Consider the following 17810-nt stretch of genomic DNA (forward strand, 5'->3'; position numbering starts at 1 on the left):
AGACTCATCATGTACCAGGTGTGGATGCGGCCCAGCTGACCTTGGCCATATGTTTTGGCTCTGCCCCAAACTTCAAACCTTTTGGGAGGCAGTTTTTAGAACAATTTCATTTATGTGTAAAAGGACTATTACACCAAGTTCTACAACGGCTTTATTTGGGGTTGTCCCGGTGAATACATCAGTATCAACACACCAAGCAAATGCGATAGCATTCATCATGCTACTTGCAAGACGCTTAATACTGTTTAACTGGAAAAAGGAGGAGGCCCTGGGGCAGACCCAGGACACGCTGGAGAGATTATATCTCTCAGCTGGCCTGGGAACGCCTTCGTTTGCCACGGACAAGCTGGAGGAGGTGGCTGGGGAGAGAGAGGTCTTGGCTTCGCTGCTTGGGCTGCTGCCCCCGCAACTTCGATCTCGGCGCCGAATAAGCAGAAGAAAATGGCGGACCGCTGGTATCATAAGCCACCCCCTCTGATCAAGGATGGTTGCTCACAGTGGGGATAGATGGCTACTCTTTCAAACATGTGTCTTCTCTGTCCAAAATGTGAACATTATGATCCTTGAAAGAGTGACCTTTATACTTTAGATGCAGATGTACAGCTGTCTTGTCCTGTCGAGGTGGCTCTTCTATGTTGTGCCATGTGTTTGTGGAACTCCTGTTTGGTTTCTCCAGTGTAGAGGTCTGAACTACACAGCATACACTATGTTGTTAAGCTTGTGTTTGGGAGTTTTGTCCTTGGGGTGAACCAGTTTGAGTCTGAGTATGTGGCTGGGTTTGAAGTGCACTGGGATGTCGTGCTCTCAGAAGATTCTCCTAAGTTTCTCTGAGAAACCTGCTGTATAAGGGATGAAAATGTTGTTCCTTTTCTCCTTTTGATTCTCCCTAGTTGGTGTCTGACCTTCTTTACTGTGCATCTTTGTTGATTTCATGAATGCCCCGTTGCTTTTCTTTCCCTTCTGGCTTAGAGGGCACATTTTCTGACTCACGTTGCAGGATCCTGATTACTCCAAGTTTGTGTTTCATAGGGTGGTGAGAGTCAAAGAATAGGTACTGGTCTGCGTGTGTGGGCTTCTGGTAAATGTCAGCATTGAGGTTTCCAATCTCCTTAATGTGCACAGCACAGTGCAGAAATCGCAAACTATTATCCTTTCTATTTTCCCTGGCGAACTTTGTTTCTATCCACTTAGGTGATGTGGGAGTGAAGGCTTCTACTTCTTGGGTTTTGATATTGACCCAGGTGCCATCCACATACAGTTGTGTTCAAAATAAGAGCAGTCCAACATGACTAACAAGATCAATCAGTCTTTTTAATATAAATCATATTATTGCATGGGAAATAATTTACCAGTAGGTGTAGCGGAGTCAGAGAAACCAACAAACCCAACATTCATGATATGAATGCACCTGAGTCTGTGTAATTGAATAATTAAGTGAAAGGGGCATGTTCAAAATAATAGCAGTGTGGAGTCCAATCAGTGAGGTCATTTATTATGTGAAGAAACAGGTATCATTCATGTGGCCCATAATTAACGATGATGCGAGCACATGTTGTACACGCAATTCTCTCTGAGAACCTGAGAAACATGGGTCATGCCAGACATTGTTCAGAAGAACAGCGTGCGTTAATCAAAACGTTGATTGGAGTGGGGAAAACATATAAAGAAGTGCAGAAAATGATAGGCTGCTCAGCTAAAACGATCTCCACTGCTTTAACATGGAAAGCCAAACCAAAGAGACGTGAAAGAAAATCAATCAAATCAATCAATCAAACCTTTATTTGTCACGTGCAAAGTTTGCACCTGCAGTGAAATTAGACCCCCGATGGCACGATATGGCAGCCTCGCTTCTGTCAGTCTGCCCCAGGGCAGCGGTGGCTACATCTGTAGCTTGCCTCCACCAGTGTGTGAATGTGAGAGTGAATGAATAGTGGAATTGTAAAGTGCTTTGAGGGTCTCGAAAAGCGCTATTTAAATGCAATCCATTATTATTATTATTATTATTATTATTATTATTATTATTATTATTATTAAATGGAGAAACATTTTGTGGACTGATGAAAGTAAGATTGTTCTTTTTGGGTCCAAGGGCTGCAGACAGTTTGTCAGACGACCCCCAAACCCTAAATTCAAGCCACAGTACACTCTGAAGACCGTGAAGCATGGTGGTGCAAGCATTATGATATGGGATCATGGATCAATTTGTTTATATCAAAATACTTGAAAAAGTCATGCTGCCTTATGCTGAAGAGGAAATGCCCTTGAAATGGGTGTTTCAACAAGACAATGACCCCAAACACACCAGTAAGTGAGCAGCATCTGGGTTCCAGACCAACAAAATTAAGGTTACGGAGTGGCCCAATCCCCGGACCTTAATCCAATAGAAAACCTGTGGGGTAACATCAAAAATGCTGTTTCTGAGGAAAAAACAAGAAATGCAGAGGAATTGTGGAAGGTTGCCAAATCATCCTGGGCTGGCGTACCGGTTTACAGGTGCCAGAAGTTGGTCAACTCCATGCATCACAGATTTGAAGCAGTTCTCAAAAACAGTGGTTATACAATTAAATATTAGTTTAGTGATTCACAGGAATGCTAAATCTTAATTTTTTTTCAGTTTATTGTCTAAATATTTGAGTTTGTAAAGGAAAATAACCCACTTCCAAAGCACTGACCATGCTCTGTCCATGAGTGTGCTGCGTTGATATTTGTATGATCTACAGTGGCCACTATAGCTAGGTGCCATGCACTCTTTCGGAACTTGGGAGTTACATCGCTCAAAAATTAGCTTATTCCAGAAAAAGTGGGGGGAAACATTGTCACGGCTGTGGCAGCAGATGTGGAGTTTGTGAGAGAAGGACCCAAACGCAGGCACTGGATTGGATGTGAGCGAACTTTATTTTCACAAGGTGAGGATACAGACTGAAGCAGCGATGGCGAAAACAGGAACTGCGAAGAACCTAAACTGGGAAAACCTACAAACGAATCTATTCAAGTCAATTCAATTTTATTTATATAGCGCCAAAACACAACAAAAGTCGCCTCAAGGCGCTTCATAGGTACAGAGAAAAACCCAACAATCATATGACCCCCCTATGAGCAAGCACTTTGGCGACAGTGGGAAGGAAAAACTCCCTTTTAACAGGAAGAAACCTCCGGCAGAACCAGGCTCAGGGAGGGGCGGCCATCTGCTGCGACCAGTTGGGGTGAGAGAAGGAAAACAGGATAAAGACATGCTGTGAAAGAGAGACAGAGGTTAATAACAGATATGATTCGATGCAGAGAGGTCTATTAACACATACTGAGTGAGCAAGGTGACTGGAAAGGAAAAACTCAATGCATCCCCGGCAGCCTACGTCTATTGCAGCATAACTAAGGGAGGAATCAGGGTCACCTGGTCCAGCCCTAACTATATGCTTTAGCAAAAAGGAAAGTTTTAAGCCTAATCTTGAAAGTAGAGATAGTGTCTGTCTCCCGAATCCAAACTGGAAGCTGGTTCCACAGAAGAGGGGCCTGAAAACTGAAGGCTCTCCCTCCCATTCTACTTTTGAATACTCTAGGAACAACAAGTAGGCCTGCAGTGCGAGAGCGAAGTGCTCTAATAGGGTGATATGGTACTACAAGGTCATTAAGATAAGATGGTGCCTGATTATTTAAGACCTTGTATGTGAGGAGCAGGATTTTGAATTCTGGATTTAACAGGAAGCCAATGAAGGGAAGCCAAAACAGGAGAAATATGCTCTCTCTTTCTAGTCCCTGTCAGGACTCTTGCTGCAGCATTTTGGATCAGCTGAAGGCTTTTCAGCGAGTTTTTAGGACATCCTGATAATAATGAATTACAGTAGTCCAGCCTGGAAGTAATAAATGCATGAACTAGTTTTTCAGCATCACTCTGAGACAGGATATTTCTAATTTTAGAGATGTTGCGCAAATGGAAGAAAGCAGTCTTACATATTTGTTTAATATGTGCATGAAGGACATGTCTTGGTCAAAAATGACTCCATGGTTCCTCACAGTGTTACTGGAGGCCAAGGTAATGCCATCCAGAGTAAGAATCTGGTTAGATACCATATTTCTAAGATTTTCAGGGCCAAGTACAAAAACCTCAGTTTGATCTGAATTAAGAAGCAGAAAGTTAGCGGCCATCCAGGTCTTTATGTCTATAAGACATTCCTGCAGTTTAACTAATTGGTGTGTGTTACCTGGCTTCATGGATAGATAGAGCTGTGTGTCATCTGCATAGCAGTGAAAATGTATGCTATGTCTTCTAATGATGCTGCCTAGGGGAAGCATGTATAATGTAAACAGAATTGGTCCTAGCACTGAACCCTGTGGAACACCATAATTGACCTTAGTGTGTGAAGAGGACTCTCCATTTACATGTGCAAATTGGAGTCTATTAGATAGATATGATACAAACCACTGCAGTACAGTACATGTAATACCTACACCATGTTCTAATCGCTCTAATAGGATATTATGGTCAACAGTATTGAACGCTGCACTGAGGTCTAGCAGGACAAGCACAGAGATGAGACCACTGTCAGAGGCCATAAGAAGGTCATTTGTAACCTTCACTAAAGCTGTTTCTGTGCTGTGATGAGCTCTGAAACCTGACTGAAACTCTTCAAATAAGCCATTCCTCTGCAGATGATCTGTTAGCTGTTTGACAACTACTCTTTCAACGATTTTTGATATGAAAGGAAGGTTGGAGATATAATTAGCTAAGACTGCTGGGTCTAGAGATGGCTTTTTAAGTAAAGGTTTAACTACAGCCACCTTGAAGGCCTGTGGTACATAGGCGATTATTAGAGATAGTTGATCATATTTAAGATCGAAGAATTAATTAATGGCAGGACTTCTTTGAGCAGTTTTGTAGGAATAGGGTCTAAAAGACACGTTGATGGTTTGGAGGAAGTAATTGGAGGAATCTGAAACCACAACTCACAAAATGACATACAGAGGTTACACAGGGAGATTACACAGACGGACCAGTAGCAAGCAGGAGAAAACTCAGGGCTTATATATACACAGGAGCAATCAGGGAATGAGAAACAGGAGGAAGACACAGCTGGGATAATTATACATAACAAGACAAGGGGAAACAAAACTAGACTAGACTAGAACAAAACCATGAATGTATTCATGGTTTTGTTCTATTTCCTGATTATTGGTTATAACCAATAATTAGCTTATAACCAATATGGCATACAGCTTGATGTCATATAAGGCATAAAGATTGATGTCATGTATGCAAACAGCTTGATGTCTTATAAAGTATACAGCTTGGTGTCATGCATACATACAACTTGATGTCATGTATGCATACAGCTTGATGTCACGTATGCATACTGTCATGGGCACAGGAGGGACTCAGACGCAGACTAGAATCACAGAAATCAGTTAGTTTATTCTCTTCACACCGAGTGCCACTATGTACAGGTGAAGGAAAGGGATTTGGGGTCTCCAGGGGTCACGAGGGCAGTGAGGGGAAAACACACACGGGTAATTCACACACAGGACTTCTCCTCCCCCGGACTCCTCTTCGTGCTCACAGCGCACCAACACACCACACTCACAACATTTCAGCAGCAAGTCCTCGGGCGGGGCATGTAGAGTCTGGAGAGCACGGGTTTGACCTGTGAGACATGGAAAACATTATGGATGCGCATGTTGCGGGCAGCTTTAAATGGACAGACACTGGATTGACCAAGGCTTTAATTTCAAATGGAACAGTCGGGGTAAGCTTCTTAGATTCAGCATGAATGGGCACGAAGCGAGTGGAGAGCCATACCTTTTGCCTGGCAGCGAACTCTGGGGCGGGAACCCGGCGGTGGTCAGTAAGAGACTTATTACGTTCCGTAGTCCACAGCAGGGCGGCTCAAGTTGCATGCCAAACCCGGTGGCACCTGCGGAAATGATGTTGTACTGAAGGGACAGTGTGCTCACCTTCCACGGCGGGGAACAGAGTTGGTTGATAGCCCACAGAGGCTTCGAATGGGGACAGTCCAGTGGCGGATGAGGTCAGACAATTATGGGCGTATTCAATCCAGGGGAGTTGCTCACTCCAGGTGGTCTGGTTGTGGGAGACGATGCACTGGAGAGCAGCTTTAAGCTCCTGGTTGGTCCACTCTGTCTGTCCATTACTCTGCGGGTGAAAGCCAGAGGAAAGACTAACCTTGGCGCCAATCTGCATGCAGAACTCCTTCCAAACTCAGGAGGTGAATTGGGGTCGTCTATCGGAGACGATATCTGCTGGAATGCTGTGGAGTCTGAAGACTCCAGTAAGTAACTGGGCAGTTTCTATGGCCGTAGGAAGCTTCTGGAGGGCGACAAAATGGGCTGCCTTGGAGAAACGATCAACAATGGTTACACTGAAAAAATGGGAATTGGCAGGCTTTTGAATTTGCACAAATGAATTTAGTTTATGCTACACAAGCCTTTCATGTTTCTCTTATTTACATGATTGAACAAAGTACCATTTACTTGATTATAAACAATACTGAAACTACTAATTTTTCTTGCATTGATTTAAAGTGAATAAATTAGAATACTAAAACCATTGTAATCATGTTTGACCACAACCGGAAATAATGCAATATATTCAAAGACAACAACTAAATATGATTGGATAATATGACCTAGAGTCTTATCCAATAAGACAACAACATAATTTAAGGAGCGCAATTGACCGCTAGATTCTGGAAGACTGTTCAGCCACATGCAACCTTTGGCACTGAGTCAGGCATACTGAGAAGGTAAGTAATTTAAATAAACTTGTTTTAGATGGTAACGTTTTCACAGAATTATTGTAGTGCATGCTATATAAATAGTAGTCTGTAATGCATCTACATGTTGTTGTTTTTTCTTTTACAGTGCTAGCTAAAGTTGGTATTAGCTACGTGGCTAAAGCTGAAAAATAGTAACAAATTGCACATAGCTTAGCAAGCTAAAACGTCACTGAGAGAGCGCAATAGTGTTTGTGTTACTCGTGCTAGTTATGGCTACAGTGGCTAATTAGTCTGGCTGTAACCGTCAGAGTTTAAGAAGCTGGGAGCGCCACAGTGCCATACCTTAATTCTGGCTGCTGACACACACTCAAGTTATAATAAGGATCCTGCCACCTTAGACGTGGATTTAAGAACCTGTGCCCATAAATGCCAAATCATCTTTCCTTTTAGTCATTGTTTTAGGTGAAGTGTCACTTACTTGACTATTCTATTGGTCAAGCCCAAATAATACAGCAGATATCTAGAAAGAGATAAGTTTGTTCAACAAAGTATGTCTTATTAAGTGATGTATTGCAAATTTTCCAATATTGTCCTAACAAAAGTTATCCCCCCCCCTTTTATTTTCTACTTTGTGTGGAACATATGTGAGCTGCTTCTCAAAACATCATGTATAAATGAGGGAAAGATTGGTACTTTAAAGAAACCATTAATGCTCTTCTGGTCCAGAATACATTTTTTCAATTAAAATTAATGTTTTTTGTGATGGTGGCATTTTTACCTTTATGATTACAGAAGTCAAAACATCAGATGATGATAGCTTGCCATCTAAACTCCCCATCTCTTGGCAAGTCTGAATTAGAGGTCTCAGCTGTATCAGCTTTTCTAGTGGATTTGCTTAAAGAGGAGATAGCTAAAGTCACTAGGTACATATTCCCTGACATTCTAGAGGTCGACCTTGCACAGTGTGTGACATTAAAGGGCATAACTTATAGAAAGGGATTGATACTGGCCCACAGGGCAGCAGGTGGATTGCCAGAATACTGAAAAACCATATCTGTATTGTACCACAGCATATTCTACATTGTCAGAGAGCTTGGTGGCTGGTACAGAGAGCACTACAGAGCTTTTGAGCTCAACCCAGTATCCACAAGAATATTCACTCTCATTTCACTCTGTGAACCCCTTGATACTTATCCACTGGTTGACTATAAGATTGGATCAGGCCACATTGTGACTTTGAAAAGGCATAAAGGAATAAAAGGTGTTCAGATAAGTGTAATAAGTTCAGTTGCATGTATTTCATTAGATAAATTCTTCTTTTTTTATGTCTGATCTTTATAACTTTGACTATTGGGTATGGATAGCTGTATGAAAACTAAAATGAAATGATTCTTCATTTTAGTTTTCAGAAATGATTCTTTCTGACGCCGATCCTGGGTCAGTGCCCTGGGCTTCCCGAACGAGGGTTTCGATTTCCCATGTGACAGCTCCAACTACACAGGTGGCCGGAAGAACTGGTTCAGGATCAGAGCATCCCTCAGTGCTAGTAAACTGGTGGGAGAGCGCATCGGGCTTCACATTACGGGACCCTGGTCTGTAGGTAAGAGAAAGAGAAATTAAATCTAGCGAAGAAAAGAGCCCAAATTTGCCGGGAGTTTAGGTGTTTGGCGGACCGGATGTATTCCAAGTTCTTATGGTCGGTCCACACGATGAAAGGATGTTCTGCGTCCTCTAGCCAGTGCCTCCATTCCTCCAGGGCCAGTTTGACCGCTAGCAACTCCCTGTCTCCAATGCCATAATTTTGTTCTGCGGAAGAGAGGTGACGAGAAAAAAGGCACACGGGTGAAGTTTACCTTCAAATTGCTGGGATAGTACCGCTCCCGCCCCCATGTCCGATGTGTCCACTTCCATCACAAACTGCTGCTTGAGGTTAGGCTGACGGGAAAAGGCCTCCTGTGTGGGCGAATCCCACTGAAAAGGAACCTTTGGAGAGGTGAGTCTGGTGAGTGGTGAAGCGATCTTACTGTAGTCTTTGATGAAACGCTGATAGAAGTTGGCAAATCCTAGAAAACGCTGGAGTTGTAGACGGTTAGGAGGTTGAGGCCAGTCCACCACGGCTCAGACCTTCTCCGGGTCAGGTTTCAGATCCCCTCGAGTGATGATGTAACCTAAAGCCACAAAAAGCCACAGTGTCAACATGAAACTTGCATTTCTCACCCTTCACTAACAGCCTGTTCTCCAGGAGGTGCTGAAGGATCTGCCTCACGTGATTTTTGTGCTCAGCCTGGGACTTAGAAAAAATGAGAATGTCATCAAGGTACACGAATGCACATGAGAATGAAATCTCTCAACACATCATTCACTAGAGCTTGAAAGACTGCATGGAGCACTGCAACAAAAATCCTGCACACTTCCCCGTTTCCCCAGAAAAGGCCTCAGGTGTAGGCAAAAGTTTATCCAGAGACATAGCGGAGGCTACTGGGGCAGCCGGAGTAGCTGCAGCAGCCGACGTAGCGACATACATGCATACAGCTTGATCAGGCTGTATAACATAAATGACATCTAACTGGAGTATGATAGTATGATGCATACATGACATCATACTGTATGCTTTATATGACATCAAGCTGTATCAACTCAACATCAAGGTTCTGTCAGCTGTCACTCATTCATTCATGTCTCACATCACTTGCACAACATTTCACTAATTGTTTTTGACCTTCACTTTTTGTGTGAGAGGATTCACTGGTTGGTGGTTCTTGCTCTTCTTATGAAATGTCAGCAGGCTAATGGTAAGATGGGAGACCCATTCACTTGATCCCACAACACATAATGACAATTGAACTACCTGTGAATAATGGTATTAAAGCCTAATCAAGTTATACAAGACAGGTTAAGCACATTTTTATACTCATATTCAAATGTTTTTGTATTGAAGGGATCATGAACACGAAGCCCACTCAGACCAGACAGCAGGTGGTCTTGAAGCCAGACTACTTAATCCCCATCATATAATCTCTAAAGGAAATGCAGGTGGAAAAGTTTAAGGAGGAAAAGGAGAAAGCGAAGAGAGAAGTGGAGAAGGCTACAGCTGTCAGTCTCACCAGTGACATGTGGACATCCATTCATATGGATGCATACTTGGCTGTGACGTGTCATTTTGTTAATGATCAAGATACACTGTCTACAGTGTTGCTAAGAGTGGGACATTTTCCAAAGACCCATACAGCAGAAAATATTGCTGAGGTGAAAAAGGCTTTGAAGGAGGAGTGGGGCATACATTAGAGATTATGTATCGGAATTTCAGGAGCAGGATCACGCCTCCAAACACTCTCCTTCCGGCTGTCATATATAAGGCTTTGGAGTTGACGTCACGCTGCAATGCATTGTAAGAGTGCGGCACCATTTTAGCAGGCCGCAAATCAAAACAAACACACTGTGTTGGAAGGAAGATTGCTACAAACCATACTTAAAAGCAGCTCAAAAGAAAAAGGACAGTATAGAGACAGATTGCGTCCGGATGCAAAGAGACGGTACTTGCAAAACATAGTGTGCATTGGAAATGTGGACCCGTATGAAATACGGCAGTGGAGTAGAAACCCTGAAGACCAACCGCTATTGACTTAGCCTGATATATTCTCGTACCTGTGGAGTCAGCGCATACACGGCGAACCACTTTCTAAATGATAAATCTCTGGAAGCGCACATCCAATTCACCAGTGGTTGGGTACAAGTTTTGGCTATTTTTAGACTCTACGTTGTGAATATGCCGTCATTCAAACAAGGTTAAGTCAGCTTGAGTACTGCGAGTAAAATGCGTTTGATTTCCCTCCGAACATTCAGATTAGTGCAAGCATAAATTAATTCATGAGGGGAAATTACAGTGAGAACATGTGGAGGCTCTGTTAGATGGATAAAATAGTGAGTTCAGTGCATTGATGTGACATTGTCCTGAAGCATTTAGTTATTCTCTATGGTTAAAGAAATTGCACTAATGAATTCATATTTATTATAATTAATCCTAATTACACATCTTGCTTCCGTGTTTGTGTCCTGTGTCACTAAAAATACATTCTATTTTGGTTTTATACATTGATTAATGACCTGCAGAATCTCCTTATCACATTAAGTGATTCATAATTGTCACTTAAAGTCGAATTTTATGCTATCTCCCTCTTGAAAGTGATTACATCCTTGCATTACATACTTTAGGTTCACTTTTTGCTGGCAGATTTAAAAAAACAAACAAAAAAACAGGCAGATTTAAAATATATCATGCAGCGTTCTTTAGATGGATGCATAAAAAGATAAAAAATTGCATGTATGTGCCAACTTTCTAAACACTTTATTTGTTACATTTATGATAAATGGATTTGAAAGTAGATAAAACACATTTATGTCGGTCTTGGCTGATTAAAGTTCTTGTCTTTAAATTAACTTTGTCTGTGTGTGTTTCAGGTACTGCACTCTCAAAGACTGAATGAACCAGCATTGCAGCCATGGGTCACTGTGAGCATCACAGGGAAGGTTGAAGCCGCCCACTGCACCTGTATGGCCGGAGTCGTGGAGACCTGCAGCCATGTCACTGCTCTTCTGTTTAAAGTAGAAGCAACAGTGTTGATCCGTGGCACAAGGACTGTTACAGATGAACCTGCATACTGGGTTTTGCTGGGTAATACGACCAAGATACAGCCAGAGGTTGGCCATAAGATAGACTTCTCCTCTTCAGCTACCCCCAAAAAAGGCTCTCAATCAAAACATAAACAGACCATCTGTAGTGACAGGTAAAAGAAGTCGTCCTCAGAAAAGAAAAATTCCACCTGCTACTGTGGAGGAGTTGTCTGAACTGATGGGAAAATATTTCTCCAAGCATAGTTCTGTTCTGAATAACCCATAATGTTTTATTTAGGGGGTCTACATTTATGCCTGAAGTGCATTGCCATGTAAAAAATTTGCATTTACTGAATATGTACTTACTAAGTACCACTGTTTAAAAAGTTGAATAAAGAAACAAATACATTTTTGCCTTTTTTTTTTTTAAACTAAAACCACTTTGTAGAACATCACATCAGTTACAATTTAGAATCAATGTCATGTATAGTTTACAAATGACAAAATGTTCACATAAAATCATGACAGCATTCAAATAATATCACCCACTACTAGCATTCTGTAATTTACTGTCTCCTTTGAAAACTTATCACTACATATACAGCACAAGACTTTTAAGAGTATTTAACAAGAGCATTTTCCCCTGTATTTACTACCACACTAGGGCACCAATGTTCACCAAAACGCAGCAAACCTTCACCATCTAGAAGGGTCACCTCTTCACCAAGTAATCTGTTTGGCATGGTGGTATGTAGCATGTGGTTTGAAGCAGGGATTTCGTAGTGCCCCATGTGTAGCGTTGGAACCCAGTCATAATTTGTTTCATTCATTTCATAGGCTGATTTGCCTGCAATAATGAAAAACAATTAGCAACTCTATAAGTAGAACGTATATCTACAAAATCACTCATTAGGATGTTTGTTCTAATTTGCTATGACCGCAGAGTGCATTGAAAATAAAACTAATAGGCTATAAAGAGTAATATGAACTTGTTTAGAACCTACCTGAATGAAAATGTCTGGAGCACACCAACAGATATCTGTGGATGGTAGAGAACTGGATATCAGCTCGTCTCACAGCTGCTATCCAGGCTAGATGTCTTTTTGGTAACATCCGATACATAAGCTCCCTCACGTTGCTTCCAGGTGAGGAAACGATAAAAAGAGAGCCCATTTTCCAGCTTATTCCCTTCCCGATCGTGCAATCTAACATTACAATCGACAACACAGCAAGTGTGTACCATTGGTGATGCTATCCGTGTGCTTTTGCTCCTTTAGCCCTTTGTTTGGCCTGCTAAAATGGCGCCTCGACGGTCACACCCCCTCCCGTGACATCACGCTCCAAAGCCCCATATAGGTTCCCCCAGTTCTGCAAGCCGATCATTCTCGTTTACGTGCAAACAGGGTCCATTCTCGGCGGATACCTTTAAACACAGCTTTCTCACAGGAGTAACATCATTTTACTCACCCTTCCATTCACTACAATCGTCCTCTCGTCCATCAGCGCATCAGATGAACAACTACTCAAGCTCTGCGTCCATCACTTTTCCTCCGGCAATCCAAGAAACACACCGAACGCGACGGCGACGCTTTCGAGAGACCGAATGCTGACGACCCTCTAGCAGTTTTCTCGCCACCCGACATACGATCTGCCACGTCGATCCATCCAGTTGTCTTATCTCCGCTAAATTCAGTCATGAAGTAACTCCGTCCATCCACCACTTCAGCGAAAACCAGCGGGGTCGACCACCAGCCGAACTCACAGCTCCTCTCACGTCGCTCTGAAACGGGCCTACAGGCCGGGCGACTTAGCCGAAATGCTGACGGATGTCAGCGCTGAACCCAGAAGCCACGCCGTTCCCAGGTTTCCAAGCAAATTGCAGCTCCATCTGATTAAACAGAAGTGTGAGATGGTAGAAAATTTACGCCAGCGTCCGGTTATATTTTAGACAGCAAGGAGCAGATGGTGACGTAATTCTGAAGGCTAGACCGTCCAATTTCACAGTCACTCATTTCCGGTCTACCTGGCTTTAGGAGGACCACTTAGATCGCGAAGGCCGGGTCCTCAGGTGGACGCAGCCTCTGAATTTGGACACCCCGTTGTTGTGGCCGATAAATAAACATTGTAAAATTCAAGTTTTTTGTATATATATGTATATGTATACCAGCTCTGCATCAACCTCACAAGAATGCTAGGTGACTGTTTCTTTCCCCTGGAAATAATCAGTGTAATGGCCATTGCTACGCTGCTTGATCCAAGATTCAATGCTCGGGGATTTTGCATTCAAACCAATGCTCAAGCTGCAGTGAAGCATTTGACTGGAGAATGTGCCACCATCATCGAAAACGAAAAAGACCAAATGATGCCCGTCCCTCCTGCCCCATCTACCTTGTCACAGCCAGAGCCAGCAGTCTGCAACTCAGTCAGGTATAGCTTTTGTTGAGCTAAAGTGCATAACACAATGACAGGGTTCCAGCATATTCTTAAAATGTCTTAATAGTAAGAATAAGCTTTAATGTCAGAAAGTTTTAATTCTGTTATTGAAAATATGTAAATATAAAATGTTTTAACAAAACTAAAATCTGCTTCTTAAAATATAAATTTCATTAAAAATCTTTAGAAACACTTACATTTGTGTTCTGCCTTTTATAAGGTAAACTGGATATTACGGTTGTAAACTGCCCTAGAGCTCCCTCTAGTGGCTGCTTTGTAATATGGGTTTGACTACTTTGGGAAAGGAAAAAAATATAACGTGAAAAAATCAAAGATGGCAGAAAGTGATGCCGAAATGTTATTGTTCTAAGCTTATACGGACCTTAAAATGTTGTTTCCTTGGACAAGATATGTCCGTAAGTATGAGTAGGGATGGGTATTGATAAGATTTTAACGATTCCGATTCCATTTTCAATTCTGTTTAACGATTCGATTCTTTATCGATTCTCTTATCGATTCTTATTTTTAAAAAGGAGAACACTAAGGTCGATTAGCTTAGAATTTTGTTTTATATCTTCTCTCTGAACAAGATAGAAATTTAGGAGTAACATGGCCTTACAAACCCAACAGTGAGATCTTAAGAGATCCAGCCTATGGCTCTTCAATGGGGTGTCACAGGGTCCCCGGGGAAAATTGTAAATGTAAAATAATAAAATAAATATTCTTCTGTAGCAATAACAAAGTATAACATAAATTATTCTGTAGCAATTACACAAGAATATTCAGTAATGTCCCTGCCTACAATTAAACACATTCACTTACCATCTGCTGTGGCAAATGGCTGCAAGGTTTTGACCACAAACTAGTCACTGCTCGGTGACATTCGGGCCTGAAAAGAGACGCTACCGGTGGACTGCAGCGACAACTGCCAGCGAGCGCCAGCCAGACTGTCTGTCTCTCTCATCACGGTCACCTAAATGCAGCGCACAGTAATGGCAGGTTTTGTAATAAAGCAGATTGCGCTAACATAATATGCACTGTTAGTTGATTATTTACCTGCCGCATTAACGGGAGATGACGTGCAAACGTTACCGCTGCTGCTGGGTTGAGATTCACGAGTCCGGAGCGGAATTAAAAACACGACATTCATTTAAGGTCATCGCGTTTTGTGAGCAAATGCTTTTGCATATTCGTAGTGTTTCCTCCCCTAAATGAAATATCTACTTTGCAAGTATTGCAAGTTGCCCTGTTGTCATCCGTCCTCGTAAAGTATAACCAAACTTTTGAGCGTTTGAGCCGCTTAGGCGCCGTGTTTCCTGCCAGGTACGCTCCGACGCTCCGCAACGTGGTGACGTCATTCGGGGCGACTGGAATCGATAAGGGAATCGTTTGCAAAAATGGCAAACGATTCCAAGGAATTGAAACAGTGGGAACCGGTTCTCAACAAGAACCGGTTTTCGATACCCATCCCTAAGTATGAGTGACGATAAAATAATTATTATCTTTTGTTTTGTGTAAAAATGGTACGATAATTTGTACATTTGAAAGTTTTATCTTGTTAGCTTGCAGTAAGAGTGTAGCAAGCTAGTTTACGATGTTACGGCATTAGTTAGCTAATACAATATTTTGTACTTTCAGTTTTACGATGGTCAAAGAGAAGGCAATGGTCAGAGCCCATTCTTCAATAAATCAGCGGAAAAGGTAAATAAGTTTGGTTATTGGAGCATCGTTATCTCGCTGTCTAGCTGGTCAAACTAAGAAACTCTGGGCGAGGACAGCACAATTTGACTATTCAAATTTGATGTAATAAATAAACAAAAATATTTTATTTTAAAACTAATCTGAAAATGGTATTCTACAAAATGTGCAGCTATTTAATGTGTTTATTCTTTTCAGGTGATGGTCCGTGGGATCTGCTGGACAGCCATGTGGTGGAGAGGCAGGCGAGGAATGCCACAACAGATACCACAGTGGAAGTATAGAGGTACATGGCAGATCCTTTGATTCCCCAAACAGAGGATCCACTCCATTTCTGGGCAACCAGGAACACTGTATACCCCCATCTGTACAACCTTGCTTTGCAGTTTCTGTGCAGTCCAGCACAGCTGGCTGTTCCATGTGCAGTGTTGGGAATGTTACTTTTAAAATGTATTCCACTACAGATTACAGAATGCATGCCCCAAAATGTATTTTGTAATGTGTTCCGTTACCTTACTCAATGTGAGTAACATTTTCTCAATACTTTAGATTACTTAATATATTATGATGCTTTTTACAACTACATGAATGTACTATTGCTGTGTGATTTATTACTATTACTGAAGGATACTCACCATACCAATACCAACTAGATTTTTAAATCTTATAAAATGAGTAACAATAGGGCGGACTTTAGGTAAGGCTGCACTTTTAGCAGCAATCTCATATAGGAAACTATTCCACGCGTATATAAAACAGGTCCGTGGCTCTGAACGGTAGTAAAGGGACCTCTGGCTAATACATCGGGTTCCGTGTGGGGCTCTTAGTCGAAAAACGCTTACAGACAGTCCATTCTCCCTGCAGCATGGACTACACTGCCCATGAGGCTACATTCTTATGGCTATGCCTGTAACACTCTGCCTTGATATTAAATAATTTTTTGAATAATAATTAAAAAAAATATTTCTTCACGTCATTATGCAGGCCGCGAGTAGAGGTGACATGGGCCGCGAGATTGAGACCCAGGCATTAGAGCTTCTTAATGCGTGTTTTGTTTGGGTTTCCACTGGCATGGAATTACCAAAAATAGAGAGGGCATAGCTTAATATATGAAACAGGAAAGACCGCTGTGTAATCCATTTATTTCAACAAAGTGAGTACCACCTTTTTAAACGGTAACTTTAATGGAATACAGTTACTCATATTTTTTATTTTAAATCCGTAATGCCGGTACATGTATTCCATTACTCCCCAACACTGTCCATGTGACAGGATTTTTTCTAAGGCAGGAGAAATTATATCCAAGAAAAGAAACCGACTCAGTCCTCACACAGTGGAACAAATTATTTTCTTAAATAAAAACCAAACAGGATAACATCAAATGTATCATGTTTTTACTTGACAAGTTTGCAAGCATTTTCCAAAATGCATAAGATATTTAGCAAATATGATATCATTTATAAACATACCTGTCTAGGTGTCCAGTGGTTGACTGTTAAGTACCTGGACGCAGGACCTCACAGCAGAGGCATACTCCATATTTTTCGTCTATTTTATTTACCAACCTCAAGAAGTGACAAGCAAAGAACGATCACATTATGGTACAGTTTATTGATTCAATTTATTTATTAGAAAAATAAACATAACAATTTTTTTACCCCCCCAAAATACATGTTCAAAGCAACACAACACAACACAGCCCAATATTAGACAGAATTGTGAACTCCACTCTGTAGAGTGGGCAGTCATAATGAAGCATTTCATTTTGTAGATTCAAACTGCTCTTTTGTATTTTTGGCCACCAGATGTCACCAGAGAGGAATGTGTTGAAAAGCTTTGAGTAATGAACCATTTTTCAACACAAGCTTCAGTGCTTCAGAAAGCTTCATTTGGCCATCACTACAACAAACCAAATGACTGACCAAACAAACATAACTGACCTAAACAGGAAGTGACACACAAGGGTATATATAATGGCTGATCAGACCACTATGACACAAGAGGGGTAACTAAACAAAACACAATCATAAACCACAAAAATGATGCAGTACAGGTACGGTGGCCCCAAGATTCCAAAGCACATGCAAACTCCAAAACACAACAGCAGTGTTCCAGGATGCTAGGGCCAGTGTTGAGCTTTTGTTACCTAGTGGCTACACAAGCCAGGAAGTACCAACGACCGGATTTGGTGTCTGGTAATAACAGGTAAATGAACTTCTTTTTTTTTAAATTATTTGAATATATATGAGTGTTTGTGTATAAATACACAAACAATACACATATGCTTTCAATTGTGTCACACAGGATTTTCGCAGGAAATGCAAATTTTTCTAGTTGTGT

The 17810-nt window shown here is 41.6% G+C and overlaps 1 protein-coding gene and 1 long non-coding RNA gene across 12 annotated transcripts in view; one reads left to right on the plus strand and one right to left on the minus strand.

Annotated features, from left to right (window-relative positions):
* rasgrp3 (RAS guanyl releasing protein 3 (calcium and DAG-regulated)) overlaps positions 1–17810 on the plus strand; it is a 562943-nt gene that overhangs the window by 453269 nt on the left and 91864 nt on the right. The window lies entirely within an intron of this gene.
* LOC112841930 (uncharacterized) lies at positions 8041–13052 on the minus strand. Of its 2 annotated transcripts, XR_003213426.1 has the most exons (4): positions 12807–13052; positions 8753–8896; positions 8402–8534; positions 8041–8322 (listed from the first exon to the last, which is right to left on the minus strand). It is a non-coding gene; the product is annotated as an uncharacterized LOC112841930 (long non-coding RNA). The 2 variants fall into 2 exon arrangements; XR_003213425.1 differs by having other exon boundaries at positions 8041–8534.

Source organism: Oreochromis niloticus, linkage group LG13, assembly GCF_001858045.2.
Source record: "Oreochromis niloticus isolate F11D_XX linkage group LG13, O_niloticus_UMD_NMBU, whole genome shotgun sequence".
Taxonomy (NCBI): domain Eukaryota; kingdom Metazoa; phylum Chordata; class Actinopteri; order Cichliformes; family Cichlidae; genus Oreochromis; species Oreochromis niloticus.